At 40.3% G+C, this 12,315-nt stretch overlaps 1 pseudogene across 1 annotated transcript; it reads left to right on the top strand.

Annotated features, from left to right (window-relative positions):
* LOC102169147 lies at positions 11,017–11,503 on the top strand (annotated as a pseudogene). Its single transcript, XR_001917920.1, has one exon. The product of XR_001917920.1 is annotated as a 40S ribosomal protein S24 pseudogene (transcript).

Here is a 12,315-nt window from a genome sequence, read left to right as displayed (position 1 = left end):
CCTTTAGGATTGACTGGTTGGATCTCCTTGCAGTCCAAGGGACTCTCAAGAGTCTTCTTCAACACCACAACTCCAAAGCATCAATTCTTTGGTGCTCAGCTTTCTTTATAGTCCAACTCTCACATCCATACATGACTACTGGAAAAAACCATAGCTTTGACTAGATGGATCTTTGTTGGTGAAGATGTCTATGCTTTTTAACATGCTGTCTAGGTTGGTCATAACTTTTCTTCCAAGGAGCAAGCATCTTTTAATTTCATGGCTGCAATCACTGTCTGCAGTGATTTTGGAGCCCCTCCCCCAAACAGAGTCTCTCACTGTTTTCATTGTTTCCCCATCTATTTGCCATGAAGTGATGGGACCAAATACCATGCTCTTAGTTTTCTGAATGTTGAGTTTTAAGTCAACTTTTTCACTCTCCTCTTTCACTTTCATCAAGAGGCTCTTTAGTTCTTCTTTGCTTTCTGTCATAAGGGTGGTGTCATCTGCGTGTCTGAGGTTATTGATATTTCTCCCGGCAATCTTGATTCCAGCTTGTGCTTGATCCAGCCCAGGATTTCTCATGATGTACTCTGCATATAAGTTAAGAATAAGCAGGGTCACAATATACAGCCTTGGTATACTCTTCCTGATTTGGAACTAGTCTGTTGTTCCATGTCCAGTTCTAACTGTTGCTTCCTGACCTGCATATAGGTTTCTCAGGAGGCAGGTCAGGTGATCTGATATTCCCATCTCCTTCAGAATTTTCCACAGTTTGTTGTGCTCCACAAGTCAAAGGCTTTGGCATAGTCAATAAAGCAGAAATAGATGTTTTTCTGGAGCTCTCTTGCTTTTTCAATGATCCAACAGATGTTGGCAATTTGATCTCTGGTTCCTCTGCCTTTTCTAAATCCAGATTGAACATCTGGAAGTTCATGGTTCACATATTGCTGAAGCCTGGCTTGGAGAATTTGAGCATTACTTTACTAGTGGATGAGATGAGTAAAATTGTGTGGTAGTTTGAGCATTCTTTGGCATTGCCTTTCTTTGGGATTGGAATGAAAACTGACCTTTTCCAGTCCTGTGGCCACTGCTGAGTTTTCCCAGTTTGCTGGCATATTGAGTGCAGCACATTTTAACAGCATGGATCTTTTTGGGTTTGAAATAGCTCAACTTGAATTCCATCACCTCCACTAGCTTTGTTTGTAGTGATGCTTCCTAAGGCCCACTTGACTTCAGATTCCAGGATGTCTGGCTCTAGGTGAGTGATCACACTGTTTTGATTATCTGAGTCCTGAAGATCTTTTTTGTATAGTTCTTCTGTGTATTCTTGTCACCTCTTCTTAATATCTTCTGCTTCTGAATAGCATTAACAAGATGGCAATAAGAACATAGAGAGGTTATACAGGAATATTTCAAGAGCTATCTCATGCTGCTAAACTGAAAAACAAAAACAAAAACAAATGAGGATAATTTAAGTGACTTCTGGGACAACAACAAGCACACTAATATTCACATTACAAGGAGCCCAGAAAGAGAAGAGAGATAAAGACCTGAGAAAATATTTGAAGAGAAAAATTGCTGAAAAATTCCCTAACTTGGTAAATTAAATAGTAACACAAGCCCAGGAAGTTCAGAGCTCCATACAGGATTAACCGAAAGAGAAATACACCAAGATAATTGTAATCAATATGACAAAAATTAAGGATAAAGAGAGAATAGTAAAATCAGCAAGTGAAAAGCAGCAAATAACATACAATGGAATCCCCATAAGGCTATCAGCTGATTCTTCAGCAGAAACTCTGCAAGCCATAAGGGAGTAGCACGATATATATAATGTGATGAAAAAGCAAAAAGATACAACCAAGAATATTTTACCTAGTAAGACTCTTATACAGTTTTGATGAAAAAATCAAAGCTTACGGACAAGCAAAATCTAAAAGAATTCAGCACTACCAAACCAGCTTTACAAGAAATACTAAAAGGAATGAATCCCCAGTCTAGGTTTGATGCAGGATACAGGATGCTTGGGGCTGGTGCACTGGGATGACCCAGAAGGATGGTATGGGGAGGGAGGTGGGAGGGGGGTTCAAGATTGGGAACACATGTACACCCATGGTGGATTCATGCTGATGTATGGCAAAACCAGTACAATACTGTAAAGTAAAAAAACTAATAATCATAAAATAAAATTTAAAAAAAAAAATAAAAGGAACTTCTCTAGGCTGAAAATAAAAGGCCACAACTAGAAAAAAAATTAAGAAATGGAAAAGCTCACCAGTAAAGACAAACAAATAGTAAATGTAGGAAAACACACACGCACAAACCACCAAGGAGGTTCAAATAAAAAAAGTAGCAAAATCATCTGTATACAAAATAAGAAGTTAAGGGATACAAAAAACAGTTATATGTGAAGTATAGCAAAACCAGTAACTATGAGGAGAGGAGAGTACAAATGCAGGGTATTTAAAATGCATTTGAAATTCAGAGACCAGCAATTTAGAATAATCTTGTATATACTGGGTTGGCCATAAACTTCATTCAAGTTTTGCATAAGCTGTTAAGGAAAAGCCCAAATGAACTTTTTGGCCAACCCAGTATATAGACTGCTATACTAAAACTTCAAAGTAATTGCAAACCAAAAATCTACAATAGATATACACACAAAAAAGAAAGAAAGGAATCCAAACATAACACTAAAGATCATCGTCACATCAAAAGAGAACAAAAGAAGGGAGAAAAATGGTCTACAAAAACAAATCCCAAAATAATTAACAAAATGGCAATAAGAACATAGAAGTTGATAGTTACCTTACATGTAAACAAATACTCCAACCAAAAGACAGACTAACTGAATGGATTAAAAAAAAAAGACCTATATATTTGCTGCCTATAAGAGACTCATTTCAGATCTATAGACACACACAGACTGAAAGTGAGGGGACAGGAAAAGCTATTCCATGCACATGGGGAAAAAAAGCTGAAGTGAAGGCAATGGCACCCCACTCCAGTACTCTTGCCTGGAAAATCCCACGGATGGAGGAGCCTGGTAGGCTGTAGTCCATGGGGTCGCTAAGAGCAGCTCTTCTTGCAGAGTTGGAAAAAAATTGAAAAAGAAAGAGCTGAAGAGCAGGCCAGGAAGGAACAAGAACAAAAGGCTGAAGAAGAAAGGATTCATACGGAAAACATTCTGAGTGGAAACCCTCTTCTTAATCTCACTGGCCCACAGGCCAACTTCAAAGTTAAAAGAAGGTGGGATGATGATGTTGTCTTCATGAACTGTGCAAAAGGTATAGATGATCAGAAGAAAGACAAAAGATTTGTAAACGATATGCTTCGATCTGAATTTCACAAAAAGCTCATGGAGAAAGACATTAAATAGTACGGTTTTATGTGCTGAATTGAAGGCTGTAAAATGTAAATGATCTGACTTCATTTTGATTTATTTTTCTCTCCCACCCCGATCTAAATTGTGTATGCTGCTGCTGCTGCTGCTAAGTCGCTTCAGTCGTGTCCGACTCTGTGCGACCCCATAGACGGCAGCCCACCAGGCTTCCCCATCCCTGGGATTCTCCGGGCAAGAACACTGGAGTGGGTTGCCATTTCCTTCTCCCACGCATGAAAGTGAAAATTGAAAGTGAAGTCGCTTAGTCGTGTCCGACTCTTTGCGACCCCATGGACTGCAGCCTACCAGGCTCCTCCATCCATGGGATTTTCCAAGCAAAAGTACTGGAGTGGGGTGCCATTGCCTTCTCCATAAATTGTGTATAAGCTTCCCTAATTTTTAGTTCCAAAGTATCTTTTCCTTTATTGATTAATTACTTGATAAGGACTTGGGAATTGGTTTAACCCAGTTTCCATCTCAATATCTCCAGTCATGTGTTTTCTCTTACATATAGGAAAATAAACCTTGTAATAAATATTTTTAATAATCTAAACAGCCAAATCTGTGTCCCCAACTTGTTTGTTGAAATGTATGCAGCTAGTAAAACATTGCATATTTTCTTCAAAGAAAAACAAAACAAAAAACAACTTACTGACTAGAGATGTATTAATACATCTTTTGTTACCCAAATGCTATCAACTGGAGACATTAGCAGATACAAAGTTCTATAGATAAACAACAAGATTCTACTATATAATACAAGGAACTATATTCGATACCTTACACAAAACCATCATGGAAAAGAAAGGGTGTGTGTGTGCGTGTGTGTGTCTGAAATACATGTATCTGAATCAGTTTCTGGTATACTTGAAACACATTTTTTAAAGAATGTAGAGGAATTTTACACATTTATGGCTGTGCAGGGTCCCTGTTGCTGCACGGGCTCTTCTCTAGGGGTGGTGGGCAGGCTCTCCCCTCCAGTTGCAGCGTGGGCTTCTCACTTGTGGTGGTTTCCCTTGTGGCAGAGCACGGGCTCTTCTCTAGGGGTGGCGGGCAGGCTCTCCCCTCCAGTTGCAGCGTGGGCTTCTCATTGTGGTGGTTCCTTGTGGCAGGCCCTCATGGGGCACAGGTGGCACTGGCTCTGTCCAGTTGCAGGCTCTCTGGGTGGCCTCCCACGGCCTGCCAGGCGTCCACGTAGGCTCGTGTGGCTCATGGGCTCAGTTTCTCCGCGGCATGTGGGGTCTTCCTGGATCAGGGAGTGAACCTGTGTCTGCTGCGCTGGCAGGCAGATTATCACTGAGCCACCAGGAAAGCCCAATATTGTATTTTAAATCAATTATACTTCAGAAAAAAAAAAACAAAAACGGAAAGGATCTTTGATGAGGGTATTGTAATCATCTAAGGATACCCCAATAGTAGATTTAGACTCTCCTTTGCTTCCATTTTACTGTTGCATATAACATTTATAATGTGTACACACGCACGTGCACACAAACACTCATATACAAGCACACTATTTAGATACGACTCTTCACTCTTCACTGTCCTGCATTGGAGAAGGAGATGGGAACCCACTCCAGTGTTCTTGCCTGGAGAATCCCAGGGAGGGGGAGCCTGGTGGGCTGCCGTCTATGGGGTTGCACAGAGTTGGACACGACTGAGCGACTTAGCCGCAGCAGCAGCAGGATAAGAAACAGATCACTGCTACCAGCTAAAGATCCCCAGCGGACTCCTACTCAATTGCAGCATTATTTCTCTCTATTAGAACTAGAACTCAAACTATCTTGACTTTTGTGATAATTTGTTTGCATTAAAATTTTTTTTACCTTCAGGGGTGCATTTCTTAATAGGACAGTTTATTTTTCTGTTTATAAACTGTATTTAGATGGAACCACATTTTATGAATTTTGCTTCTTGCCTCTTTTTTTCTGCATTCTATTTATGAGAGTCATCTATATCGTGGCATGTGCATGCAGGGGTCATAAGTCATTCAGTCGTGTTCAACTCTTTGCAACTCCACAGACTGTGGCCTGCCAGGCTCCTCTGTCCATGCATTCTCCAGTAAAGAATACTGGAGTGGATTGCCATGATCTCCTCCAGGCGATCTTCCCAACCCAGGGATGAACCCACATCTCCTGTACTGGCAGGCAGGTTCTTTACCACTAGCGCCACTTAGGAAGCCCTGGCGGCCTGTAGCTGAGTTGATTTATTTTATTACTGTATGATAGTTGTTGTTATTCAGTTGCTAAGTCATGTGTGACTCTTTGCGACTCCATGAACTGAAGCACGCCAGGTTTCCCTGGCCTTCACTATCTCCCTGAGTTTGCTCAAACTCATGTCCACTGAATCAGTGATGCCATCCAACCATCTCAGCTTTTGTCGTCCTCTGCTCCTCTTGCCCTCAATCTTTCCTAGCATCAGGGTCTTTTCCAGAGCTGGTTCTTTGTATCAGGTGGCCAAAGTATTGGAGCTTCAGCATTAGTCCTTGCAGTGAATATTCAGGGTTGATTTTCTTTAGGATTGACTGGTTTGATCTCCTTGCTATCCAAGGGACTCTCAAGAGTCTTCTTCAGCACCACAGTTTGGAAACATCAATTCTTCAAGACTCAGCCTACCTTATGGTTCAACTGTCACATCGCTATTGGAAAAACCATGCTTTGACTATATGGAGCTTCGCTGGCAAAGTGATGTCTCTGCTTTTCAATACGCTGTCTAGGTCTGTCATAGTTTTTCTTCCAAGGAGCAAGCATCTTTTAATTTCATGGCTGCAGTCACCATCTGCAGTTATCTTGGAGCTCAAGAAAATAAAATCTGTCACTGTTTCCATTTTTTTTCCCATCTATTTGCCATGATGTGATAGGGCCAGATTCCATGATCTTTGTTTTTTGAACATTGAGTTATTTCATTGTATAACTAAATCTCACTAAAAAAATCAGTTGTAATATTTATGGATATATGGATTGTTTCCATTTGTGCTTATTGTAGAAAATGTTTTTATGAACATATAGATGTATTTTGATTCTCATATGCATCAACTTTTGAAGATTATATTTCTAGGACTGGAATTTCTAGGTCACAGTATCTCAGTTTCACCAGGAAATGCCAAACTGTCTCTCTGTAGCACCCATCCCTCCCCACATCCCTGAACAGAAGAAACCATTTCTCAGAAAACTTGCTAACACCTGGTGCTGCCAGACTATTAAATTATATATATATATATTTACAAATTTCCTGCTGATGATTTATTCATAGCTCTTTCTCTTTCTCTCCCTCCTTTAAATTTTTTTTTTTGCTATTACAAATATTCTAAGGAATCTAATCTCATAGACTATCTTCATCAGATGTTGTAACTGTATCTGTAGTATATTTCCTCATTAGTGGAAATGCTAAGTCAAAGTACTGTGAGTATTGATAGTTACAGCCAAATTTTCCTCCCTGAGTCCACCAGTTTATAGTTCCACAGCAGTAATCTGAGCCTATATATCTACATTTCAACAACTGTGGCTATCATTGAACTTTAAATGTTTGTCAACCCCATAGGTATTTCATTTTTACTTGTATTTATTTAATAATTAGTAAGTTTTATTATTTATTCATTTGTATTTAATGGATGAAGCTGTTTTATGTGAAAATTGCCAGTTCTCATCTTTTGCCTACTGTCATATTAAATTTGTCAATTTTTTCTTATTAACTCTTACACACTTTTTATAAATTAAGGAAATTAGACCTTTTTTGTCATATACGTTGCTGTAATTGGGCTTCCCAGGTGGCGCTTGTGGTAAAGAATCCACCTTCCAATGCAGGAGAATTAATAGACGCGGGTTTGATGCGTGGGTTGGGAAGATCCCCTGGAGGATGGCATGGCAACCCACTCCAGTATTTTTTCCTGGAGAATCCCATGGACAGAGGAGCTTGAGGGGCGCAGTTCCCCCGAGGGGCAAAGAGTCAGACATGACTGAAGCAACTTAGCATGTATGCATGTTGTAAATATATTAGTTTATATTAAAATAAAATATATTATTTTAATTTGACACTGATCTTTGGACTTTGTTTACACTAGTTTAATTCCATACAGAAAAATTTATTGATATTGAAATATAACAATTTAAATATTTTATGAACTCTAGGTTTTAATTCCATTTTAGAAAGGCCTTTCCCATGGTCACTCATGCTTTCTCTTTGAAGTTTTATTGCTTACTTTATGTTCAACTCCTGATGCATAAATTGTTGATAATTAGGTTTGAAACCTTTGAGGCACCAAAATATAGGGACGTGGCTTCCCCCTGCTAATTATTTTTTTTGTGGGTCTATGATTTTGTGACTTGTTTGAAATGCCAGTGTTACCAAAAAATAAAGTGCCATATGTGTTTGGGTCTATTTTTGGATTCTCCATTTTGTTTCACTGATACCAGTTTTTTCTCCAGCATAAAAAATATTTTTAAATTTTGGTCCATGCCTAGGTTTCAGTAAACATAACATTTTTAGAAAGCAAAACTTTTTTTTCCTTAACCAAAAAATCAAAGCCATACATAGATACACGAGCACAAAGAATATGGACACTTCGAGCACACTTGAGCAGGGCTCTGTGGGTGAAGGAAGAAGGATTAATATGCGGCTATCTAGCACAGAGGTTAATGTGCTTAGGTGCCAAGGGTACAAAGGTTTAATGTTTGTGTGGATTTTTGATTGCAGAGAAATGCTCTGTATACACATAAAATTGCAAGCTAGGCAAACAATAGATATTAGGGCTATTATCTGGGGGCAAAGTCTGATTTCATAGCAAATCATAAGGTACCTAGTGACTTGTTGAGTGGTTACTCTTTTTCTTTTAAGTATAGTTGATTTACAATATTGTGTTAATTTCAGGTACACAGCATAGTGATTTGGTGTCTTTACTGATTGTATTATAGGTTATTAAGTGATAATGAGCAGAATTTCTTGTGCTATACAGTATGTCTTTGCTGTCTATCTATTTTTGTATATAGCAGTTCATATCTGTTAACCCCGTGTCCCTCATCCCTGCCCCCACTGTTGTAACCACAAGGTCATTTTCTGTATCAGTGGGCTCTGCCTCTGTTTTGTATATGCACTGAATTGTAGTATTTTTTTGATTCCACATATAAGTGATATCTAGTTACCCTTTATTTAAGTACAGTGCAACCAAGTTGCAGGCATCTAGTTTGCAGGGGTTGTAGGGTTGAAGGGGGAGGTAGACATGGCCTCCTTCAGATAGAAATGGGAACTGGTATAGTAAAACTGGCTATCTTACACCCTCAAGAAATGGCTCAGTTTTCCAGAAATACAAAGGCCCCTAAATAACACAATATATTTCATTTTACTATTTTGAATGGATAACTCTCTCAAATGCATAACAACTTGCCTCTCTTATTTTTAAAAATGTCACTAATACAGATTATGCACAGTTGCTAAATAAATCAGGTATTATAAAAAAAGCAACATTTTCTGGCCCACCCAATCTTGCTATCAAGGAACAACTACTTTTGAACTCTTTTTACATTTGAATTTTTTCTGGGAGTTGCCTCCTTACCTCTATATATTATATATATCAATACATCCATTGTAAACATTGCTTCTTGACTGTATACTGTTAGAGTTGACTTTCATCTCCCTGTCCTCACTCTGTACAGTTATATAACCTTCCTCTCTGCTTCCATGGTCACCTGCATACTGTTAAATGGCCCACTGAGGTCTATTTCTAGATGTAGTATCTTGTGACCTCTCCCACCTCTGACCTTTGCACTTTCACTTTGCCCTCCCCACTGCTTCTATCTTCTACTTCTCTACATCTTTCAGCTATGCTTTTACTTTTACCTAATCAAGATGGATAGGGCTTCCCAGGTAGTGCTCGTGGTAAAGAACCCATCTACTAATGCAGGAGTCATAAGAAATGTGGGTTCGATCCCTAGGTCAGGAACATCCCCTGGAGGAGGGCATGGCAACCCACTCCAGTATTCTTGCCTGGAGAATCCCATGGACGGAGGAGCCTGGCGGGCTACAGTACATAGGGTGGCAAAGAGTTGGACACGACTGAAGCGGCTTAGCGTGCATGCAATCAAGATGGATGACATTCACCTACTGTTCTATGGTGAACTCTCCAATGACTTGTTAATTGTTTGAGATCCAAGGAGCGGTCACTGCGTGGGTGCAGGCGGGCCGAGAGGAGCTGCTCCATGTTAAAGGTCAGGAGGGGCGGCAGTGAGGAGATACCCCTCGTCCAAGGTAAGGAGCAGTGGCTGTGCTTTGCTGGAGCAGTCATGAAGAGATACCCCATGTCCGAGGTAAGAGAAACCCAAGTAAGATGGTAGGTGTTGCGAGAGGGCATCAGAGGGCAGACACACTGAAACCATAATCACAGAAAACTAGTCAATCTAATCACACAGCCCACAGCCTTGTCTAACTCAATGAAACTAAACCATGCCCTGTGGGGCCACCCAAGACGGACGGGCATGGTGGAGAGGTCTGACAGAATGTGGTCCACTGGAGAAGGGAATGGCAAACCACTTCAGTACTCTTGTTTTGAGAACCCCATGAACAGTATGAAAAGGCAAAATGATAGGATACTGAAAGAGGAACTCCCCAGGTTGGTAGGTGCCCAATATGCTACTGGAGATCAGTGGAGAAATAACTCTAGAAGGAAGGAAGGGAATGAGCCAAAGCAAAAACAACATCCAGTTGTGGACGTGACTGGTGATATAAGCAAGGTCTGATGCTGTAAAGAGCAATATTGCATAGGAACCTGGAATGTTAGGTCCATGAATCAAGGCAAATTGGAAGTGATCAAACAGAAGATGGCAAGAGTGAACATTGAAATCAGCGAACTAAAATGGACTGGAATGGGTGAATTACACTCAGAGGACCATTATATCTACTACTGTGGGCAGGAATCCCTTAGAAGAAACGAAGTAGCCATCATGGTCAACAAACGAGTTCAAAATGCAGTACTTGGATGCAGTCTCAAAAACGACAGAATGATCTCTGTTCATTTCCAAGGCAAACCATTCAATGTCACAGTAATCCAAGTCTATGCTCCAACCAGTAACGTTGACGAAGCTGAAGTTGAACGGTTCTATGAAGACCTACAAGACCTTTTAGGACGAACACTCAAAAAAGATGTCCTTCTCATTTAGGGGACTGGAATGCAAAAGTAGGAAGTCAAGAAACACCTGGAGTAACAGGCAAATTTGGCCTTGGAATATGGAATGAAGCAGGGCAAAGGCTAATAGAGTTTTGCCAAGAGAACGCACTGGTTATAGCAAACACCCTCTTCCAACAACACAAGAAAAGACTCTACACATGGACATCATCAGATGGTCAACACCAAAATCAGGTTGATTATATTCTTTGCAGCCAAAGATGGAGAAGCTCTATACAGTCAGCAAAAACAAGACCAATGGCTGACTGTGGCTCAGATCATGAACTCCTTATTGCCAAATTCAGACTTAAATTGAAGAAAGTGGGGGAAACCACTAGACCATTCAGGTATGACCTAAATCAAATCCCTTATGACTATACAGTGGAAGTGAGAAATGGATTTAAGGGACTAGATCTGATAGATAGAGTGCCTGATGAACTATGGACGGAGGTTCATGACATTGTACAGGAGACAGGGATCAAGACCATCCCCATGGAAGATCAGCCGCCATCATGAACAACACAGTAACTATCCGGACTAGGAAATTCATGACCAACCGACTGCTTCAGTGGAAACAAATGGTCATCGATGTTCTTCACCCTGGAAAGGCAACAGTACCTAAAACAGAAATTCGGGAAAAACTGGCCAAAATGTACAAGACCACACCAGATGTCATCTTTGTATTTGGATTCAGAACTCATTTTGGTGGTGGCAAGACAACTGGGTTCGGCATGATTTACGATTCCTTGGATTACGCGAAGAAGAATGAGCCCAAACATAGGCTTGCAAGACATGGCCTGTATGAGAAGAAAAAGACCTCAAGAAAACAGAGAAAGGAACGCAAGAACAGAATGAAGAAAGTCAGGGGGACTGCAAAGGCCAACGTTGGTGCTGGCAAAAAGAAGGAGTAAAGATTCTGCAGTGACTGTATCTGTGGTGACTGTGCAGATTTTTCATGAAAGAGAAAATAAACTAAGACCTTTTACATGTCAAAAAAAAAAAAAAAAAAGACCATCCCCATGGAAAAGAAATGCAAAAAAGCAAAATGGCTGTCTGGGGAGGCCTTACAAAGAGCTGTGAAAAAAGAGAAGCAAAAAGCAAAGGAGAAAAGGAAAGGTATAAGCATCTGAATGCAGAGTTCCAAAGAATAGCAAGGAGAGATAAGAAAGCCTTCCTCAGCGATCAATGCAAAGAAATAGAGGAAAACCAACAGAATGGAAAAGACTAGAGATGTCTTCAAGAAAATTAGAGACACCAAGGGAACATGTCATGCAAAGATGGGCTTGATAAAGGACAGAAATGGTATGGACCTAACAGAAGCAGAAGATATTAAGAAGAGGTGGCAAGAACACACAGAAGAACTGTACAAAAAAGATCTTCATGACCAAGATAATCACGATGGTGTGATCACTCACCTAGAGCCAGAGATCCTGGAATGGGAAGTCAAGTGGGCCTTAGAAAGCATCACTATGAACAAAACTAGTGGAGGTGATGGAATTCCAGTTGAGCCATTTCAAATCCTGAAAGATGATACTGTGAAAGTGCTGCACTCAGTATGCCAGCAAATTTGGAAGACTCAGCAGAGGCCACAGGACTGGAAAAGCTCAATTTTCATTCTAATCCCAAAGAAAGGCAATGCCAAAGAATGCTCAAACTACCACACAATTGTACTCATCTCACATGCTAGTAAAGTAATGCTCAAAATTCTCCAAGCCAGGCTTCAGCAATAAATGAACCGTGAACTTCCAGATGTTTAAGCTGGTTTTAGAAAAGGCAGAGGAATCAGGGATCAAATTGC

This window comes from Capra hircus, chromosome 3 (genome assembly GCF_001704415.2).
Source record: "Capra hircus breed San Clemente chromosome 3, ASM170441v1, whole genome shotgun sequence".
In the NCBI taxonomy this organism is placed as follows: domain Eukaryota; kingdom Metazoa; phylum Chordata; class Mammalia; order Artiodactyla; family Bovidae; genus Capra; species Capra hircus.
The sequence above is the reverse complement of the archived record's forward strand: the minus strand, read 5'-3'. Positions and strand labels throughout refer to the sequence as shown.